Below are 23,026 nucleotides of genomic sequence, written 5' to 3' on the forward strand. Positions count from 1 at the left end.
TTAAATATTAAATTTATTTTTAAGAAATTGAAAATTATTTTTTGAATTTTTAAAATTTGATTTTTTGATGTGTGGATTACTATGGTTTTTATAATTAAAATGGTTTTAAAAAATTAAAAATTATATAAAAAATCATAATTACCAAATATTTTTGTAAATTAATTATTGAAAAAATAATTCCAAATTTATATATTTTTTTCATAATTAATATTTTAGTTTCCCAAAAAAAATAATAGTTGTCATTATTTTTTTACTAGCCATGCAAATTGGCCATTTAAAAAACAAAAGTAGCCACCCATATTATATTGATTTTTTATCGATTTGGTTTAATCATTTTCCTCAATAAACCTTACTTATATTATATATTTTCACAATTCAATTTTAAATGATAATGCAATATAAAAACATAAAACTTTAGATTTTCTATTTTGTTTTCACAAATTTAATCTTAATTTAAAAATAAAAGATAAAAATAAAAAACAATTTTTAAGAATCTTGTGAACTAAATTTTTTATTTTAATATACTAGACATTGTAATTTTTTACATTAGATGTTTTATTACATATCAATTCTTTGCCACTATCAATTTGATTTTTTGGATATAGAAATTATACCATGGATTATTTTTTTTATTTTTTTGGATATAGAAATTCTACTATGGATTATTTATTTGTTTCTGAATTAGGATGAGTATAAATTTAAAGTTAAATAAATAATTTGTTAAAATAATTAATGTTTTAAAAAATTATTTATTTTATTTACATCACATATATACATTATTTAATATAAAAATACTAGACATTGTAATTTCATACAAAATTATCTAATATGATGTTGGGGCTAACGTTTCCCCTAAAATTATCTATGCACCTACCTCTATTTTGCTCCAAAATTATCTAGTCCATTAATTATTTAAGTTAATGTGTTTCATTATTAGATTTAGGAATTTGTTCATGCATTCAGTAATTGCTATAGATTACTTTTTGCATAAAAGACAAGTACTAAACAACAACTTTGCATATTGCACATTTTGATTAGATAATCTATTTGTAATAGAAATTTTTAAAGTTGTTAAATTTCCTTATAGAAAATTGTAATTTTGTTAAAAAAAATTATAGCCATATTGCAATTATAATTATTAAAAAAAAATCATAAAACATTAAATGTTTTTGGTTTAAATTTATACTCATAATTATTGATTTTTTTTGTTTAAATTTATACTCATAATTATTGATTTTTTAAGGTTACATTGAGTTAGATAAAAATATTTGATACTTAAAAAATTTAGGTAAAAATATTTTAATATTTAAAAAAAAGTAGTATATATAATTTTGTGTATTTGGTTTGATATAGAATTAAGCACGTTAAGATTTGAATGAGTGATATTGTAAGAAATGTGCAAGACCCTTAGAGTGTTGGTCGCATTGGGTGAATGGGAGTCCTTAGCATACGGAAGATGAATTGGGCATTGTGCCAAGTTGCAACGCAATATTACATGGCATGGGCACACCTAGGCGATCGATTGGGACCTTGCACGAGATGGTGTGGAATGAGGCGCCCAATTTTGGGGTTCCCCCACCATCATGCAATGAGACAAGTCGTGCAACAAGGTGCGACTAACCCGCAATGGTTAAATAAATTCCATCTGCGCGAATGAGTGTTCAAGGCGACATGTGAGTTGGGGAATGTGGGATGTGTCGACCCCATAGTCAAGTACATGATCATATTACAAGACGGGTCAACTAATTGAGACATAGGTGCATTACAACTAGGTGAGATGATTCAATGGGTGAGACAAGCACACATGAGACAAAGACGAAGGGTTGATTTAGAACATAGAATGTTGCCTTGTGAAGGGATGAGCCCCAATTGAACCAACACACCATACACGCAAAGAGAGAGAGAGAGAGAGAGAGAGATGTTCGAGACAACAAGTGAGTTGGGCAACGTGGGATGTGTTGACCCCATAATCAAGTGCACGATCATATTACAAGACAGGTCAGCTAATTGAGACATAGGTGCATCGAAACTGTTGAAAATAGCAACAAGAAATGCTAAATATAGAAGTGATAAAAATAGCATTGCTATAAATAGCATTTCGGGATACATTCCAATTTTAGTTAGTCCCTGAACTAAAATTGAGAATTAAAATTCGAATTTGATCTTAGCAGTTGTTTGAAAAATAATTAATTAATTCATCTTGAATTAATTAGTTGGAGAAAATCAAACATGAAGTATATGTGAAGACATGCAACAATTATCCCTTTGATTGAGGAAGTTATCCCTTAATTAAGGAGATAAGGATGAGTTGTATTTTGAGTTGTAATTAGTTAGCTCAGTTAACTGAGTTAAGTCCAGTTAGATTAGTTCCAACAGTTTTTGGAACTGATTGTGAGTTTAGTTAGTCAATGCATGCATGCATGCAACTAGTGTACTTCAGATAACTGAATATTCTCTCATAAATAACTCATGCATGTCAGTTTAGTCAGAGACCCAGTTGAGATCAAAGGATGGGATAGCGTACTATCAGTTGCAGGAATATTCCCATGAGGATATCTCTTACATGCAGAAGGAATTTTTTCCTTGAGGATTGCGCAGTTATTTCTAAGGTTGGAGAGTAGTGTGTGAGGTAATTCACACAGGTGGCAGCTTTTGGACCCTAAGAGAAATTGCGCAAGGAAATAGGAGGCTTGGAGGATTGAAGGAAGGCATATGTTGTGTCTATTCAGTCTATGAGCTGCATTGAGGGATTGTACTGAGAACTGGATAGCTTGTGAGCTAAAGCTTTGTGTAATCTCTGAGATATTTCCACTTGTTTGATAATATAGATAGAGGGGTTTTTAGCTAAGGCTTTCCCCAGATTATTCTTCTTTGTTCATGTGTGATTGATTTCTCATTCTCTGTTATATGTGTTCAAATTGATCTTGCTCAAATTGATTAAGCTTTCGCGAGTTTTTTTGTAGAAGTAGATCAAGTATTTTGCTTTAGTATATTGCATTATCAGGTGATCTACAGTCAGAATTTCTATTACAACTAGGTGAGATGAATCAGTGGGAAAGACAAGCATGCATGAGACGAAGACGAAGGGTTGATTTAAAACATAAAAAGTTGCCTTGTGAAGGGATGAGCCCTAGTTGAACCAACGCATCATACACACAGAGAGAGAGAGAGAGAGAGAGAGAGTCATGACTTGAATTTAAGAGGGACAAGTTTGGCAAGAAGAGCATGACAGATGTGGATCATTGATCGCAATAATTGAAGTTTGGGGCGAAGGTAGTGGCACGATTTGAGTTGTGTCCAACCAAAAGGGCGGACTTGTAGGCCTTTGTTTCGTGCAGGGGATCATTTTGCAACATGCACACTCAATTGACAATTGGTTTAGAGTGTAGGTTTAATTTAGACATAGGTGCATCGCAACTAGGTAAGATGAGTTACTAGGAAAGACAAGCACGCATGAGACGAAGATGAAGGGTTGATTTAGAACATAGAATGTTGCCTTGTGAAGGGATGAGCCCCAATTGAACCAGCACATCATACACACACATACACGAAGAGAGAGAGAGAGAGAGAGAGAGAGAGAGTCGTGACTTGAATTTAAGAGGGATAAGTTTGGCGAGAAGAGCACGACAAATGTGGACCATTGATCGCAGTTGTTAACTGAACTTCGCAGCGAGTAATTGAAATTTGGGACGAAGGGAGTGGCATGGTTGTGAGTTGTTTCCAACCAAAAGGGCGGACTTACAGGCCTTTGTTTCGTGCAGGGGATCATTTTGTAGCATGCAAACTCTATTGACAATCAGTTTAAGGTGCAGGTGTTGGCACGATTTTGGTGTTCGAGCAACAAACCAAAATTTGGTGTTAACCAAACCAAGTTGAGACACAACCAACTTGTATGTTTAAGATAAATTTTGGTGTTGGCTATGAACCAAAATGTGAGGTTTGGGAAAAATTGAATTTGGTTTTTCTGAAGGCTTGAATTTTAGTGTCTGGGATTTCAATGTTCTAAATTTTGAGGTTTGGGTGAGCCGAAATTTGGATTTCCAACAGGATGAATTTTTGGGTTTCCTTTTGGACCAAAATTTAGTGCTTGGCTGAATTTTGGTGTTATGTTATAAATTTGGTGTACAGGCCAAATTTGGTTTTTTTGTCAAGAAGGGCCTTGATACAGCTTGGAACAAATTGCCTGAATATATTGAACCAAGAAGGTTTGTTCTTTGTAATTTGTATTATTCATACTTGTATGTATATCTTGTTCAAGCAAGAGAGATGCCCTACTTATATTTAACTTTCGCATATATGGGCACATTTCAATTATGCCTGTGGAGATTATTACCATTGTAAAAAAATTGAAATTGGTTAAGTGCACATAATTCTACAAACACTTAACTAAGGAAAATTGGAGTAGGCATAATTCAAGTTCAAATAAGCCCGACTTGAGCAAGTCCTAGGAAAGAAAGAACATTGGTGCCACACACTCAAAGATCCATGAGGCACCTTTAATCATGTAGGTTCTATAAGGTTATGACAAAATGCCCTAACAGTGCACTCTATCACCAACTAATGTGTGTGTGTGTCTTGTATTGGCTTTGAGCAGTGTGAACTCTTAAATGAGTATACTTGTGGGATAGCTTGTGACCGACAACTTCACTCTAGTCCTTAAACTGAGAGGGAGGCTTTGCTCTTGCATTAATTTTATCCAAGATTAAGCTCCAGTTCTCCTTCCTCAGTAGGTTTAGAGCATTTCAAATTCGTGAAGAGCATAACTCCATAACGAACTTTATGGAAAATCAAACAATTTTTTTCTTTCAGGAACTCTATTTGCAAATGAGTCATTCTTAGAGGTGCCCATTCCTTAATTATTTTCTTAATGGGATTCATAAAAAATTCATTGAGTTTAAATCAAAATTATTTTAAGGGGAGGCTCCCCCTTCAAATAATTATGAAACCATATGGCAATTAATCAACCCAATCAGGCATGTGTTATTTTGATATGGGCTCTCCCCTCTTGGCTTTGGGCACATTCAATTGAAACTTAGGTGTATGATAGGCCTTGTACTTCGGCATACAAAGTACTTCAACCGCCACAACAAATTTGGTCTCTTTAGTCTCCAATGATGGTGGGTGATGGGCATAATGACAACACAAGATAGCCCAAGCTTGAGAGAACTCTTGGAGCAAGCTTGTTCAGCCAAATTGAAGGGTGCAACTCTATGTGTAATCTAGCCCATTCCTATTAGGGCATGCATTGTGGTGGAAGTTAGTCTAGTGGCTACTTGGTTTCTCTGAGTCCCCATATTCTAGTTTGGTTGTGTGGATTGCCTGGAGCTAAACAAGCCTCTGCCTGACTTCCCGAAGCTCACGCTGGTGTCATTGGCCTAGGTGTGAATATGGTTTAGGGAGGAATTTGGAACATGTTGTTGGTTCATATGTGATTTCTAAGTTGTTGGCTTTCTCGAACACCTTTTCTCCTTGCACTGGCTCTATGAGTGTGCCCTCCCAAGCACTTTTATGAGTAATCAATGTGGGCTCTCTAGTTGGCTCCCAATATATGGTTTGTTTTGGAGTGGTCTATGGTTTACTTTGGCATGGTATTCTAGGGTGCTTCCTCGATGCAATGCCCGCTCTTTCATATTTTAGTGTTACTTGGGTTGGTTTGAATATGAAATTGTCAGCTAGAAAGACACATTGAGAATTTAGGTTGGTTTAGGGGGGATTCAACCCTTGTAATTCCAAGGATTGGATTCACCTCTTAGGAAACATAGAATTAATCAATATCCCATCAATTAATATGTGTGCACTCATTCGAATGATAATTGAGCTATCTAATAAGATAGATATGGCTCTCAAGATGTTGCATACAAATGGTGGTCAAATTATCGAACCCAGACAAGATGTTAATATGTTGGAAGCCCAATTATCAACCATTCTAAAGGCACATTAGGCTCAAAGCCACTCAATTCAAATATCCTCAGCCAATTCAATCTCCCCAACTATCTTGGATTTAAATTGGTTGGCAAATGACCCAAAGGTAATTATTCTTGATGATTAATTCTCATTGAAAATTCAAGTCAAAACAAAGTTTTTGGGTGGCTCCTCCATCAAAGTTTATACAAGTGGATTTAATTGTATTGTTGTAAGGAGAATCATAAGGCAACAAATAAGCCTCTTAAGGTGTGACAAGCCCTTTAAGGACCTTGGAGTGTAACTTTTTTGTACTCTTATCATGCTTGGCACTTTTTTACTGTTATATATATATATATATATATATATATATATATATATTACAATAAAAAATTTAGAGTAACTATTTTTTATTTTGATTTATAAGCATATTACATTTTTATTGAGCAATTATTCTTTTAAATTTTTTAAAATGATATCAAATCTACTTATAATATATTTCATATTTTTTATATAATTTATTTATATTTAATATAAACACTAATATCCCTCGATGGGGTGACAAGAGGTGAAAAGGTGGCGGGGGGTGTTGTCACCGCCCCTCGTGCCCAATAGGTAAAGCTACGTGACAAAACGCCCGTGCCATATGCAATAATCTTGCAAACTCTAATTACTCCACCAACCTTGGGTTGGATGAAGGATTGTCAAGGGACTATGTGAGGTGACTCATAACATGAGAGGAGAATGACATTAATGCCATGCATGCTTGCAATTTATCAATGATGGGATAGTGGTACCAAAAGTTAGCTGGAGAGAGATTAAGGTGTGCACTAGCCAAAGGATGATAAGGAGGGGTTGCGAGGGAAAGAACCAATTAGACCTGATAAAAATCATAGAGGTTGGTGAATCTTTGTGTTAGAAGGCATTGCATCCAAGAATAACAGTGTATGCAGGCGGTGGGGTAGCCCTGGTATGGTAATCCTCCATCTTCATGATAAAATGATTTATTTGAAGCATGTACCACACAAGATCCAAGCAAAAGAGTGGGTTTCGAAATGGAAATTTCATAATTGGTCTAGGATATTATAGAAAATCCTTCTTTAGCTTTATCCAAATAACTTCTATTTTGAATCTAGATTTGATTCTATAGATTGTGTGGATAGCTTTCTCTTTTTCCAATCTTGTTGGAGTACCTTTGCCTTCCTAGTAAGGTTATTGGGTAAAGCTAGGAATTTCCTACTAGTTTTTGATTTGTTAATCAGCCAGGAGTGTAGCTAGGTTAAGGGTCTAAAGGTCAAAGAGTCAAGGTTTTCTCTGGTAGACAATGGAAGCAAGCTAAGACTGGTTCATAACCAGATGATAATTTCATGGGTGCATGATGTTAGTGGCCTTTGGGGTGAATGGGTTGGTGTTAGGAGCCTTACCAAGAAGTAGTCAAGTTGGATACAATATGGTAGGTGGAAATATGAAGGTCAGAACATAGCACTGAGGATAATTCTATGTTCTGAATTATTCAGATCTCAATTATTCTTTGGCATGGGTTAGAAGGGGGAGAGGGCCTTGTCTTTGCAAAGCCGAGTGGGTTGGGAGGAGACAGTGTTGTAGGGGCATGAGACGGGATTTGAAGCCTAGTTGGCACAAAAAAAATGAATACGAAGAAAGGAACCAAGTGTTTGGAAGTTGGTGGAAGTTGAAAGGTGGAAGATATAATAGTTAATGTTTGGTGTTTGAATTAGGGTCTCCTTTGCCTAGGTTACATGCGATGTATCATGTAGTCTTGAAATATTACAGGTGAGGGGGTGTAGCAGAAGTGAATCCTTTATAGCAAAATAGATTTATGACTTCTTAGTCTAGCTCACAGGGGTGTTAATCACCATGACGAGAGAGAGGAGGTGTAGATTATTACGAGGAGAGAGCACATAGAAGAAACTCTCGATTACATTACAGGGTGGCAGGATTTTCAACTCGATATAGGGACCGGATCACTGTGTATGTGTGGGAAGAGCTAACTAGATCTGAAGGGGAGGCATCATCCCAAAGAACCTTCCTGTCGAACTTGGAATTCTGGAAGAATGGTCGGTTTAGATATTGTTGGAAATAATATGGCAGGGGGGGTGAATCAGTATTAGCAAATCAATAACTTTTTCATTTCATACTCTGATTCATATACGCTACTTCAGTTAAGGGAACTCACGTGTACACACAACTATGTTTAATGCAACTAGCCTATATCCAGCAAACTTATGATTCAGTTAATTCATCATATGTTGATCTTTAATCAATGGATCAGAACTTCATTAACCATATAAACAGTAACCATGTGCAGTAAAAATAGAACAGATCATCACACATAAGAAACACACATGAACACCAAGATATAAGGTGGAAACCCAATGCGAGACAAAAACCACCTGCCGATGTCTTCCTTTCAATATAAGAAAAACCTGTTTACAATCTTGTATTGGCGCAAACTCATACCAGTATGCAAGCACCCACCTGCAGAAGGCTACAACCTTCTCTTGTTCTCCAACTACTACTGGAAGGGAGCTACAACCCCCTAGCTCTTGTATTAGCCGATATATTTACTAGTACGTAGGCGTCGGCCTACAAAAGGCTACAACCCTCTCTCGTTTTCTAGCTACTACTAGAAGGGAGCTCCAACCCCCTGGCTCTTGTACTGACCGATATGTTTACCAATACGTAGGCGTCGACCTACAAAAGGCTATGACCTTCTCTATTCCTCCAGGGACCATGTTTCATCCAATTTTCATATTGGACCCATCAACAACATTGAAGCTCAAAATCAATCACCACTGCAATACAACCATTGCATTAACCAATCATTAAATACTCAATCATCAATCTTTGAATCACCCAACAACTGAATCACTGAAGCCCTGTCATCAAAACACAGTCACCAGAACACAGAGCAGAACCCAGAACTCTGCAACAACCACTAGAACCAACTGCAAATTCAGATATCACATTTCATAATGTATACGCTACTCTGATGAACCGAACTAGCGTGTATACGCGCTTTTACCAAAGCAAACCTGCGTACAGATCTGCAAATACTAACTTAACAACTTCACAGCTATTTCAGAATTCAGTCATACCCAGATCATAACGTTTGCAGAGTAAAACATGCGTCAGTATTCAGATCTAGTTTATCCATGATCAAACCACATAATGATAATACATTCCAAGCCTTATGATCCCGATCCATCATCCATCATCATCCACATAGGTGCATCCTTAGTTCAGATCAAGCAAAGCATCACAAACCCATAACCTGCATACTGGATCTCACACTTCATCAGATATTCAATACTTTCACACATTGGCCTAATGATCTTCTCCTCCTTTTATAGTTTCAGGCCTTTCTCAATACCATGGTCCAAAACCACTTAGGACCAATACCTTGGACCAAATACCTAGGGTCAATACCTCGGACCTGTTAGCGCTTGAAATTTCACCTCAGGCTGAAAAAGGTAAACTCCAAGGCAACATCAAACCACTTAGCCTCGTAGCTAGCCCTACGGGGCAGGAGAGGGCTCTCTCCGGTCTATCTCGGCAAAGATCTTCAACGGGCGAGATAACCAATAGGGAAACACTGATTTTAGGCTAGTAAACTGATAAAAAGGTTTGAATTGCGATTTTTAGGGTTTTGGTGGAAAATTGGGGAAAGGCAATTTTGGGTGCGGGGATTGGACACAGTTTTTGCAGGGGGTTCTTTGGGGCAAGGTAGGAGATTGTACTGATGCCTTTGAATTAAGTGAATGGATAGGAATGACCGGTGAGGAGCTAAAGAGAGCAAGAAACCTTCAAAGGTTCTCTTTAGACAGATGAAAACATAAATATTAAGCAAACTTAAAAGCAGAGCATGGCAATCACGAATTCTAGTTTAACACTTCATTTGCCTAATTTGCAGAAGGAAGAGTAAGAAGATGATTCACATAACAAACTTACAAGTACAAAGAGAAACACACCATCAATACATGTAACCACAGGAATCCCAAAAAGGACTGCAAAACCCTGGTCTTTCTTCCTTTGCCAAAATTGCAGAGATACAACGAGTAATACAATAGAGCTTTCTCCCTCAAGAGTCCAACCATGAAAATGACCAAGAAAGTACATAATATAGGCAATCTAACATCTTTCCTTGCCTCTAGGGGTCGAGCTCACTATCCTAGGAGCTGTTTCAACCAATTCTAAACTGAGCACTGAAAACTAGGCAGTCAAAACAACTTGCCTCTATAAGCTAGGAAACCAATTCATTCATTAAATTTTTTCTTATCTCATGAATGAATCTTCTAGAAGAGATAAATAAGTGTCAAAATATCATAAAGTTACATCATTTACAACAAGGAGGATCAAAATCTACTCCAAAAAGTCAAATCCAGTCAAAACTGCGTTTTGCTGAGCTGTAGGTGAATTTCTGTGAAAACTGCCCAACACGTCGCGCGCCTTTGGAGCTGCTTTTGAGGCACTTCCAGGTGTCAAAATGAGGCAAAAGTGGGCTTGTTGGAAAGGTCTGGATGTCTACTTTCCAACACAAGTGGAATTTCTGAATTTGGTGGCCATTTGCCCCTCCAAAATTGCAATCTCCCAAGACTGCTTCCTGTGTGTCAAAAAGGTGGCAGAAAGTCATTTTTTGCTTGTTTTTTGACCTTCTGGAGGCTCAAAACTTGATGAAATCTCTTGGTAATTGCTGAGCAGGTGTATCTTTGCATGAAAAATCCAAAAATGCTGAGTTTTCCCAAAATGGAGTTGCCCATCGAAAGGGTCGCGCGCGGCGCGCGACGTGTTGGTAGCAAAAACCTGTGTGTGGCACAAAAAATTCACAATTGACAAAATTTTCTCCAAATTTCTTGAAATTTGGGCTGGGAATCCCCAATCAAGTACCATGCTCAGTCAAAGAGGCTTTGGCAAAAATTTGGAGTGGATCGGGCCTTTTCCGTCATTTTAGTGCCTTGGCCAACCTCCTTGGATCTGGCGATTGTATTTTTGACATTTCTCTAAAACCACGACACCTGTGCAAAAAGTGAAGGAGGTTTTTCTTCTTTGGCATGTTGTGGACAAAAACCTCTCTCAGTTTTCCCAAATTCATCTTTGATTGCTCTGAAACATCTTTTGAGTGAAACTGATCCCGATGTGTGGAACAAGGGATTTTGTCGAAATGAAGCAAAATGAAGGGGATAGGAGGCTTCTAAATTCTTGGGGAAATTTTTGGAAGTAGGAAGGGATGTTAGGAAGCAGGGGAAAGTGGAATCTCAGAGATTGAGTGAGGGGAAGGGGTCCAAAAGGGCAAAACACAGGCCCAACCTAGAAAATTGCCAGCTTGTAGCTAGAAACTAGGGTTTGCACGAAAATGAGGAATTTGGGGGATCTCAGTGATGGGAAGCATTTGATAAGGTATTTTAAGGATAGGGGAAGGTGTATGAACATCAGGATACAAGTTTTGCCGATGATTTGACCGTCCAAGAGAAATTGCCTTCAAAACCCTAGGAGAGGGAAATGACCTTACCTAGGCGCAACTGAAGCATGAACAAGGTGTAAAATGACTCATTAGACACTGACATGATAATAACAACCCTATGAATGATGATAGACTCAGCTGAATAGTGACATAGATTGGCATTTGGGCAACTTTGAAAAGAGTGAGAGCAAACCCTAGACCTAATGCCTAGTGACCAAATTTTGCTTGAAGACTCACTGAAATGACAAAATTTGACCTTGACACTTCAAAATCACTTTGTAAGAGCACGTTTGATCACTGGAGGAAGGCTGGAAAGACTGACACTAACAGGACCAAAACTTAGTTTTCCAACATGTATGCGCCTTTCCTTCTGTGAAACTGTGTGTGTATGTTATACACCCCTTTTGGTTTGTTAACCCACGTGTATATGCTTCTTTGTCAAGGTGAACCTACGTATACCTGTCTCTAATCATTAAATCTTTGTTATTGACCTGCTGTACTATGATATGTCATCTGAGCGAGTTTCCATCAAGGACAACACTTGTATCATAATGCCAATAGATTTCAAATACGAAAACACACAAGACAAATCCAAAAAGTAGTGGATTTATATTGGAAATGAATTTCCCCTTTGAGCGCACATTGCAAGATAGCCAGAAGCATGGGAGGGGCCTGCTTCATACCTTGGACCACATGCACAGTCACATGGAGCATTACGATTGCATATTGGAAATGATGGATCACGATTCACAAGCTGGAAAGAATTGAAAAGAATCTCGATATTCCCCCAACGAGACCTTCAACAAAACCAATAGATCGTATCCCAGTAGCTGGTTTAGACTTGGAACCTCTTCAGATCAAGTTCATGTTTTTGTTGTTGTTGTTGACTATGTGTATGGCCAAACAGGCCAATGCCTTAGTATAGGCTTGTGTGATGTTTTTGTTTTTACTATTCATGTGTCTCTTATGTCCCTTTGAAGGGCATACTTTTGTTTATGGTCCAATCTTCCACGTGAGAGATTAGAAGGACTTATGAAGATTTTTGATGTGATCACTTGATCTTGCAGTTAATGAAATTCACCTTGCAAAAAAAAGGATGAACTTCAATAAGTGCTTTGGCACTTTTGTCATAGTTTCCGAGGATTCAAAAATAATCTAAAAATTCAAAAATTATATAAAAATTAATTAACAATTTTAAGAATATCTATATCATATCATAAGTTTATAAATTTATAATTGAAATCGTCAGTAAACCATAATTTCCCATTCTATAAATTTCTATATATATACTTGATTTTCACATTTTTTAATAAAATATTTATAAACCTTTTTCAAAATTCTTTTATTTATTTAATTAAAGTAAGCAATATTATATTTTCCATATAGACATTATTAAATAAAACATTTATAATAAGGCTCAAATTTGCAAAAATTGAAATGAGCCCGAACCTTTCTTCATAATAAACTTTAAGAGTAGGTAGAAAACAATGAATTCACTTTATTTATTGGTCCCCTTTCCAATATTTGTTTTAATATAAAAATAATTTTTTTCATTTAAATAAAGTGCTATTCCACAACCACAAATGACATCCTTATAAGCTCCATTAAATAAAATCAAGGCAAGGTTGTATCTACATTTAGCCCACTAATTGTCATTGGAAGATTTTTCCTTTTGTGTAAGGTTCACCTTTTTATTATTGAAATTAAGATTTACATGAGATACTACTCTGTGCTATTGGCCTGCCTGTCAGGAAAACAGACCAATAGCACAGATTAAAAGCCTTGAGATTACACATGTCCCCTTTTAAGAACTTGGTTAACAAAAAGAAACCATTGCCACTATACACAAAGAGTTGCAGAAAAGCAAAAGCATAGGAGCTCTACCTTGCAGAGACATTTTGGTTGAACCATAACAAAATTGAGCTACCCATTTGCAATTAAGACATAAAGAGAGACTAAGCAATGACCTAGAGGAGCCCTGACAGCTCCAATTGTAGAGCCACTCACAAGCGATCTTCCCATGGCCCACAAGCTTCCTCATAACCATGCAACGATAGTGAGCCACCCTAGAGTTGGAGGAGCCATGATGAAAGTTTTGGGTACCAAGGCACATGCATATTTTCCACCCATGAACCACGAGTTAACCAGGAACCACGCCAGCAATGGGGAGCCACCATAGAGCTAAAGGAGCCATGAAGGATGATGAAATCCATGGCCATGCATAGACGTGTCGCCCATAAACTAAAAATTGACCCAAAATATCACTAGCGTCGTAAGCCATACAAGAATTCCCACAACAAACCAGTGAGGCTCAACATTCTCGACAACCCCTTCCCCGTAATTGCAGGAGTTGAGCAAGCTCTACAAGGCTCGAATTATAAGGGCCCACCAACTGAAACCATGAAATGATTGAAACGATAGAGGGAGGCTTTAATTCCCCATGACAAGAGAACCAATCTAGTAGAGCCAAGTCAGGAGAGGAGAGCAAGGGGACATTGAAGTTCAAGAGGAGATCCACCAAAGAACTGAGAGACAATTAAGGTTGTTTGGTTACTGAGAGGTAACAGAGCATATTCCTTGAAAGACACACCATCACAAAGAGACATGAAGGCTAGGTGAAGTCCCATATTCTCCATATACACATTGGAGGATGAAAGTTGTCAAACCAAAGGAGGATAGCAAAATTGATGCTCCAATTTCGCAAAGAGCAGTGTAAGTCAATGTAGGGGCCAACCAACGAATGCATGGAGATGATCAATGTTAGGCCCCTATAATACTACTGTATTCCCCTTATTTTTATTGTTAGTGTAGTCCCCTATTGTTATTGTTATGCCCATGTATCCCCCATATTGTTATTTTTGTGCCCCATAGAATCCCACTATTTTTATTGTTGTGCCCTTACATTATTATTATGATGTAGGCTCTTATTATATTGTGACCCCTTATACTCCTATATATACCAAGGAGGTCTTATCATCTGTATCATACAAAAATTGTTCATTTATGTGATGTAAATGAGGTTTCCCCCTCGAAGAGGTTATTTCTCAAGTTGTTGATCTATATTTCCTTCTATATTGTGAGTTGGTTGAATAACACTTGGTATAGAGCTTTGGATTCTAGGGTTTTGCTTCTTCAAACAAGGCATCTTGGAATTTTTGCTATAGATTTTTTTATACGAGGCTTTTGAAGCTAAAATTGTGACCATGTGGAACCAAAATCTTGGTAAACCTCGTGTATGAATTTCATATATTTGTTTTCTATATTTTTGGAGATATGATCCAAGGAAGTCAAGACTTTTGCAAGCTCTAAAATTCAGTGTCAAACATCTAACCTATGGAAAATCGTCATAACTTTCTCTCTAAGCATCAGATTTGAATTTCATAAAAAGTGACTAAAAGTGCATGGAATGTAGTTTGTCATGTATCATTTTCAGAGTTGAAGGTCGAAACAGTGACACGTGGCATCCATACAATTTCACTCTATTGAACTAGTCTATAATCAGGGCAACGTGGGAGAGTGGGAATAACTCTTTCTTTAAGACTCCAATCTCAGTCTGATTTGTGGGGTTGGAAATAAGACTCAGAGGGATACCAAAGGACAAAATTTCAGACCTTGGAGATCCAAAATTATAGAGCTACAACAAATTCAATATCGAGCTCCTACAAAGCAAGAAAAATGTGTGTATTTTTTAAAATTTGCATAAGTTTTGTTTGAAAAATCAATTTGAAGTGATTCAAGGGGTATAGTGAAGCATAAATATCATTGTTTGATTCCAAAATGACTCGAAGCAAGAAAATGGAAACACCTAGTAAGAAACCATAAAGCTCTACTATGGCACATTAAGAAGAGAAAGAAATGCAACATGATATATCAAAATTACGAGACCAAGTCCAACAACTTCCGCTCTCGCAAAGAGTAACAAAAAATGAAATGGAAGCTAAGATGGATGGTTTCAAGAATGGTTTAAAATTATACATGGAAGGTTTGAAGGATAGATTAAAAGAAAACATGGAAAGTTTGAAGGATGGATTAAAAGCAAACATGGAAGCTACGATGGAAGGTTTGACAAAGTTGCTACAAGAAATGCTTCCTAATGGTGAAAAGGTATTAGATGAAACTCATGATGAGAAAAAAATGAATGTTAATCATGATTTCAGAGATTCTAACTTTGGATTGAAGACCCACAATATTCCAAAGATCGATATGAGGAAGTTTGATGGCAAGGATCTGGTAACATGGATACTACAAATGGAGCAATATTTTGATCTCCATAATGTGAAACACACCCAAAAGGTACACATTGCATCTTTATATTTAGAACACAATCAGTTTATATGGTATTGATGTATTTTTTCTCATAAACCACTTGTCACTTGGTCAATTTTTAGGGAGGAAATGATAACACATTGTGATCAGGTGCTCAAAAATTTGCTCAAAATTCAAAGTTGTCGGATCAGTGTGGAACCTGAACGACCGTGTAGTGCTCGTCATCTTGAATTTGGCACAACACATTTCGTGTGAAATGGACTCCGTATGCTCCTAGAAACATGTTCTGTTTGTTTTCCTAAACAGGCAAATTTAAAAAAAAAAAATGCAGGCATCCCAGTCAGCAATCCGTACTGTTGACATGGCGTTGACTAGGCATGCCTACTTGGCAAGGTGACTATGCATATGATTTTACCTTCGAAGAATTGTGTGTTGACATGTGGCAGGTGCCTAGGTGGCACATTTTGATTGGTTGGTAGGTAGCCAATCACAAGTTGCCACGTGGCAGCCTAAGGGCCACCAAAAATTGGGTTAAGGTTCGGGCAGCCGCGGAGGGGGTCGAACCCGCGACCTCCAAACTCCAAGCGCGAAGTCTAACCAACACACCATCATTTGTTGTTTGTTTTACAATGGAATGTCACATATATTTAAACAATGTTTGTTGCACCATCTGAAAAAAGGGCCAGCCCATCGGCGCATGCCACCCAACTGATCCACCCGCAGGGATGGGTCGTTGGCCTTAGCCCCGTTGTGGCCTGATTTTCAGAATTAAGGCCTCATTGGGAATTTAATCCATCCAACAAATTCGCCCAAAATTAGGCGAAATCAGTGCTCGGTTAGCGTAATTGGATGCGAATTTGTAGGATGGTGTTGGATTTTGGGGAAATTGAGGTGCGATTAGTAGAAAGACTTGGGGAAGTCATAACTTCTTCAATTTTTTACCAAATGAAGGGAATAAAGAGGCTAGACATGCATTTTTGGACATTCTGGAGCCATTGGAATAGGTTTCAGAGTTGTTTGACCATTGTAATCTAATGCATTCACACTTTTTTAGCATAATAAAGAGGGCCAAGCTATTGGAAGCTAGACCAAGGAGACATAGCCCGAGCGGGATGAACTCCTTCATCATGTGTTGTTGTGAGGCTATTTTGGTGATGTTCATGTGTATTATATGTTGTTGTTTAGTTATTTGTTTATGTTAATTTGTACATGAAATTTACATAAAAGCATTCAAAAACTCATGTTAAAACTTGAAATTAACCTCATGAATCCTTAAGCACTTTTACATATTCTAAAGAGGAATTTAGCACAAAAAAATGAATTGTCCCATTCAAATCAAGTTTGGAATCAGAGCCCTTGGTTTTCTTTGTGCAAGGAGGATTTAACTGTTTTCAAGTGAATGTGATGCTTACAAGGTTGAAGCTCTAGACAGGAGAAGGAAAGCTAGTTGAAGGTCCTGAAGTTGGGTTAAGGAGAAGGAGAGCAAGTTTGCCACAATCTCCACCACCAGTTCTACCTCAAATTGCAATTGAAGCTACAGTAAGCATGTCACATGAAGAAGAGCCTGCAAATATGTCAGAGGATGAGAAGGTCTTTAGGAAGGATTTTTTTGACATGACAGAGATGGTGAAAGTCCTCTACGAAGAGAGGAATACAAGACTGCAGGGTGAAAGCTCCAAGCTTCCAAAAGGAGAAGGTTCTTTAGGAGGAGGAGGTAATGGAAATGGAGGTAAACCTCCACCATCTCCACCATCATCTTCATCTTCAACTTCACAGGCATCTTCATCCTCTTCCACTAATACAACCCTTACTCATACTCATCAACATACCTCAAAAGGAATTGGTAAAACACCCCTGTTAAAACTTGATGTTAAATTTGAACTGCCCATGTATAATGGTGAAGTGAATGCAGAGAAGCTTGAAAATTGGGTTCGTCAGTTGGAGGTCTATTGCAGAATTCAAAACCTTCAAGATGATGACACAAAGATTCAACTAGCTTCCTTGAGACTAGAGGGTGCAGCGCTAGTACGGTGGGAATCCAAGACACGAGAAGAGATAAAAAAACATGGTAAGATCTCAATCTCTTGGTCTGATTTCATTATTGCAATTAAAAGATAGTTTTATCCTCTAGCATATATGCAGAAAGCCATCATGAATTGGCAAAATTTTAGACAACTTAAAGGTCAAAATGTGCAAGATTACACCCAAGAATTTAGAAGAAGGTCTCTAATGTTAGGTGTAGATTTGCAATCACAAGACACGTTGTTGAAGTATATAGGGGGTTTACACAATTACCTTAGGCATACTATCCTTATGTTTAATCCCAATAGTCTAGATGAGGTTTGTCTGCAAGCCATTCATCTTGAGGCAAGAGGGAAAAATACTCCAAAAGAGGGTAGTAAAAACCATTCAAGGGTAAAGGAAAAGAAAAGGGTTTCAAAGAGAAAGGAAAGAAAAATGCATCCATTAAGAAGGAAGGAGAGAAACTAACATGCAAGCATTGTTCCAAAGAGGGTCATGATGAAGCTCATTGTTGGAAGCTTCATCTTGAGATAAAACCAAAGAAATTCAACAACAAGGGAAAACAAAAGATAGTTGCAACCATGCAACAGGATTTGGGATCCAATTTGGGTGATGAAACTAAAATCATAGCCATGGAGATAAAAGGTAAGGACTCCATTGCTAGCACTAGTACTTCAAATTTACACAATGAAACTCCAAATGAAAAGAAGAGGATATAACTTTTTCACATAAGGGTAATCTCAAAACATAGCAAAATTGATACTCTTTTTGATAGTGGCTCTCAAGCCAATCTCATCTCTGAAAACATTGTCAAAATTTTAAACTTGGAAACCATTCCACATCATAAGCCATATCCATTAGGATGAGTGTGTGACAATGCACAATTTCAAGTAACTAGAAAGTGTAGATTGAAATTCACCATTACTGCAAATTTTGTAGATGAAGTGGAACTTGATGTTGTGCCATTAGACATATGTGGTATAGTTTTGGGCAGCCCATATCTCTATGACAAAAAAACTATCTTCCATAGACATGAAAACAAATACCATTTGTTCAAAGATGGAGTAGAATACATTGTAAGAGCCCATAGCAAGAAACTAAATCTTTCACTTGTAAATGTGGGGCAGATGAATTCTAGTAAGAACTTTGTGCTTCTAATGATCAAACCCAAGAATGATATTAATAATGAAGATGTTCAAGGTTGTGACTCAAGATTGAAATTTGAATTGGTTGATGTTGTTAACCAATATGATGAGATGTTTCAGGAACCGAAAGGATTTCCTCCCAAGAGAGGAATCCAACATGAAATATAGTTGTAGCAAGATTGTCCTCTTCCTAACATTGGCATGTACAGGATGTCAGTGATGGAAAGTGCAAAAATTAAAAAGAAAATTCAAGAGTTGTTGGATAAAGGGATCATCAGGCCAAGTTCTTCGCCATGTGGGTCACCTATTGTTTTGGTGCCAAAGAAGGATGGAACATGGTGCATGTGTGTGGACTTTCGTGCATTGAACAAGATTACAGTAAAGAACCATTACCCATTGCCTAGAATAGATGATTTACTTGATCAGTTGAAAGATGCAAAGTATTTTACTAAGTTGGACTTAAGGAGTGGCTACCATTAAATTAGAATTGTTGAAGGAGACATTTGGAAGACAACATTAAAGACAAAACAAGGTTTGTTTGAATGGCTAGTTATGCCTTTTGGTTTATGTAATGCTCTTGCTACCTTCATGCGTGTGATGAATGATGTGTTGAGGCCATTTATTGATGAGTTTGTTATAGTCTACTTAGATGACATCTTAATTTTCAATAAATCTCGTTTGAACATGTATTGCATGTGAGAAAAGTACTTGATGTCTTAAAGAAAGAACAATTGTATTTAAAGATGTCAAAGCGCGAGTTTGGAAAAACTTCTTTAGTTTACTTGGGTCATATTATTGGAGGAGGTGAGTTGAAAATAGATCCCTCCAAGGTTGATGTCATTTTTAATTGGCGAAGGTCCAAGATAGTTATTGAGGTAAGAAGTTTTTTGGGAGAAACCCAATATTGGAGGAAATTCGTTGCTAATTTTTCTTCCATAATAGCTCCTTTGGATGCATTGACTAGTGTGAAAAAGGTTTTTCAGTGGGGAGGAAAATAGCAAAAGGCCTTTGATGCATTGAAGGAAAGTATCAGTTCAGCCCCAGTACTTGCACTTCCAGACTTGAGGCAGTCATTTGAGATCTAAACTGATCCTACTGACTACACCATGGGTGTAGTCCTCATGCAACATGGTAAGCCTATATGTTTTCATTCGAAAACTTTCAATGGTGTAGTGATTAATTATCCTACACATGACAAGGAATGTACGCATTGGTGCAAAGTGTGAAAAAGTGGAAACACTACTTGATGGGTAAGAAAACAATCATTCACACTGATCATCAACCATTGCAATACTTGCAATCTCAATCTAAGTTGAAGCAATCAAGGCACTTCCGATGGATGGGCTTTCTTCAACAATTCCACTTGGTGATAAGGTATGAGAAAGGTGTCTACAATAAAGTTGTTGATATGCTGTCTAGGCCTATTATTAGTGCAACTAATTTAATCAACCATAATTCTATTTTGCATGGAAGTTATATTGAGCAGTATGCATTAGACAATGACTTTATGCAAGCTTGAGTCAAGGTGACCAAGTAGAGGAATTGGATTATCATTTGCATGATAAATTGTTGTACCATCTTGGTAAGCTTTGTATTCCATGGGGAGAAAGAGTCAACATCATAAGAGAGGCACATACTTCTCTTATTGTTGGTCATTTCATTGTAAGTAAGACAGTGGCACATCTATAGAGGTATAGTTGTTGGCCTCGTATGGTTGAAAGTGTGTCACTTTTTTTTAAAGGATGTTCATTATGTGTAGCTAGTAAGCCTAGCAATAGGAAGTTAGGATTGTACACACCACTTTCGGTACCTTCACAACCATGGGGGAGTGTTTATATGGATTTTTTAGGAGGTCTTCCATTGTCAAAAAGATGTCATGATTATTTGTATGTTGTTGTGGATAGGTTCAGCTGTAGGTTTTAACCCTGTACAGAAATTACCTGCATACGAATTCTAAAACACAAAAAATAAACAATGCGAGAGCATAACACATAAAACACATATACACAGAGATTTTCCCCTGGATCCCAAAACCGGGACTACCAGCTTGATTTTTCATTATGTTCCTTTCAATGTTACAATACATATTTATACATGCCGAAGCATCTAATACCATGGACCGAAAATTGTTGCGTCCAAAACCATGGACTGAAAACCATTGCATCCAAAACCATGTTCAAAAATCATGCATAATACCATAGGTAGGTCCACCCAACCGAATATAGGGTCCAAAACCAAAATTTTCCCGAGGCGTTGCCCCGGACCCCATAGAGTGGGGTTACCTACACCCCTCAAACCCCCTGTGAATCCCCTCGCTACCTAATCAGCACAACAAAGGGAGGGCTCTGCCCCCCTTCTAACCCCCTGGTTAACTACGTGGGCTAGTCGTGGAAATAATATAATAGAACCCAACATTATCCCACTTGTTGTTTTCTTTCCATGGGGGCCACAAGAGAGCTTAGTCATTTATCCAACCCTACAACGCCCATTGTTTCTCTACACCAAGAGAACTTCTCAGAGCTCACAGATTTTGTCAATGCATCTGCAGTATTCTTCAAAGTGTCCATCTTTACCAGCAACACCTTTTTGTCTTCTATCATATCCCTCACAAATCGATATTGAACATCAATGTGCTTTGTTTTTGAATGATATGCAGGGTTCTTTGCCAAGAAAATTGCACTTTGGCTGTCACAGTCTATCCTTATAACTCTCTGTACTAACCCCATACTTGAATACAATCTCTGCAACCAAACTGCTTCCTTGCTTGCATGAGTGGCTGCCATGTATTCTACCTCTGTAGTTGATAGTGCCACTACAGATTGTTTCTTACTCATCCAACTGACTGCACCTCCAAATAGGTTAAGTACATACCCACTTGTAGATCTTCTCTGATCTAGATCTCCAGCCCAGTCTGCATCAACAAAGCCACGAATATCCAACACTCTATCCAATCCTGGTCTTCCTTGGTAGCACAAACCATAATCACTAGTGCCACACAAATACCTGAAAACCTGCTTCACTGCTGTCCAATGCTCCTTCCCTAGTTTTGACATAAACTTGCTCAATACTCCCACTGCATGTGCAATGTCTAGTCTAGTACAGACCATCACATACATCAGGCTACCAACTGCACTTGCATATGGAACACGGGACATGTCCTCTTCCTCTTCTTGTGTCTTGGGACACTGTTCAGCAGATAACTTTACACCTACAGGAATAGGAACCTTCACCGGTTTACTATCCTACATATTAAACCTCTGCAATATCGTCTGGAAGAGGAGATCTACATGAAGCAACCTGAAGGGTTTGTGATGAAGGGTAAGAAAGAACTGGTATGAAAGTTAAAGAAGTCTCTGTATGGGTTAAAACAGTCGCCAAGGATGTGGTATCAGAAATTTGATACACTTATACGGGGACTTGGCTTCACTAGAAGCAAAGCAGATCACTGTGTGTATTTTAAATTAATTGGTGATCGTGTTATTTATCTGGTCTTGTATGTGGATGATATGTTGCTGGTTGGAAATGACAAAGAAATTATCCAGGATTTGAAGACCCATTTGTCCTCCAAATTCGAGCGAAACCCCTTCGCAACAAAGGTGTCCCCTTGAAGCCAAAACAACTCCGATACCAAATGTAGGTTTTAACCCCATACAAAAATTACCTACATACGAATTCTAAAACAAAGAAAATAAACAATGTGAGAGCATAACACATAAAACACATATTCATAGAGATTTCCCCTGGATCCCAAAATTGGGACTACCAGCTTGATTTTTCATTATGTTCCTTTCAATGTTACAATACATATTTATACATGCCGAAGCATCTAATACCATGGACCGAAAACCATCGTGTCCAAAACCATGGACCGAAAACCATCGCGTCCAAAACCATGTGCGAAAATCATGCACAAAACCATAGGTAGGTCTGCCCAGCTGAACATAGGGTCCAAAACCAAAATTTTCTGGGGCGCTGCCCCACACCCCATAGAGTACGATTACCTACACCCCTTAAACCCCCTGTGACTCCCCCCGCTACCTAATCGGCGCAACAAAGGGGGGGCTCCACCCCCTTTCTAACCCCCCGGTTAACTGCATGGGCTAGTCATGGAAAGAATATAACAGAACCCAACATCAACAAAATGTGTATTTTGATGCCATGTAAAAAGCAAATTACAGATGAACAAACTGCTCAGTTATTCTTTCAGAATGTA

The sequence above is a fragment of the Pinus tabuliformis genome, chromosome Q (genome assembly GCF_031772625.1).
Source record: "Pinus tabuliformis cultivar Carrire ecotype Pingquan chromosome Q, CPIR1, whole genome shotgun sequence".
NCBI lineage: Eukaryota > Viridiplantae > Streptophyta > Pinopsida > Pinales > Pinaceae > Pinus > Pinus tabuliformis.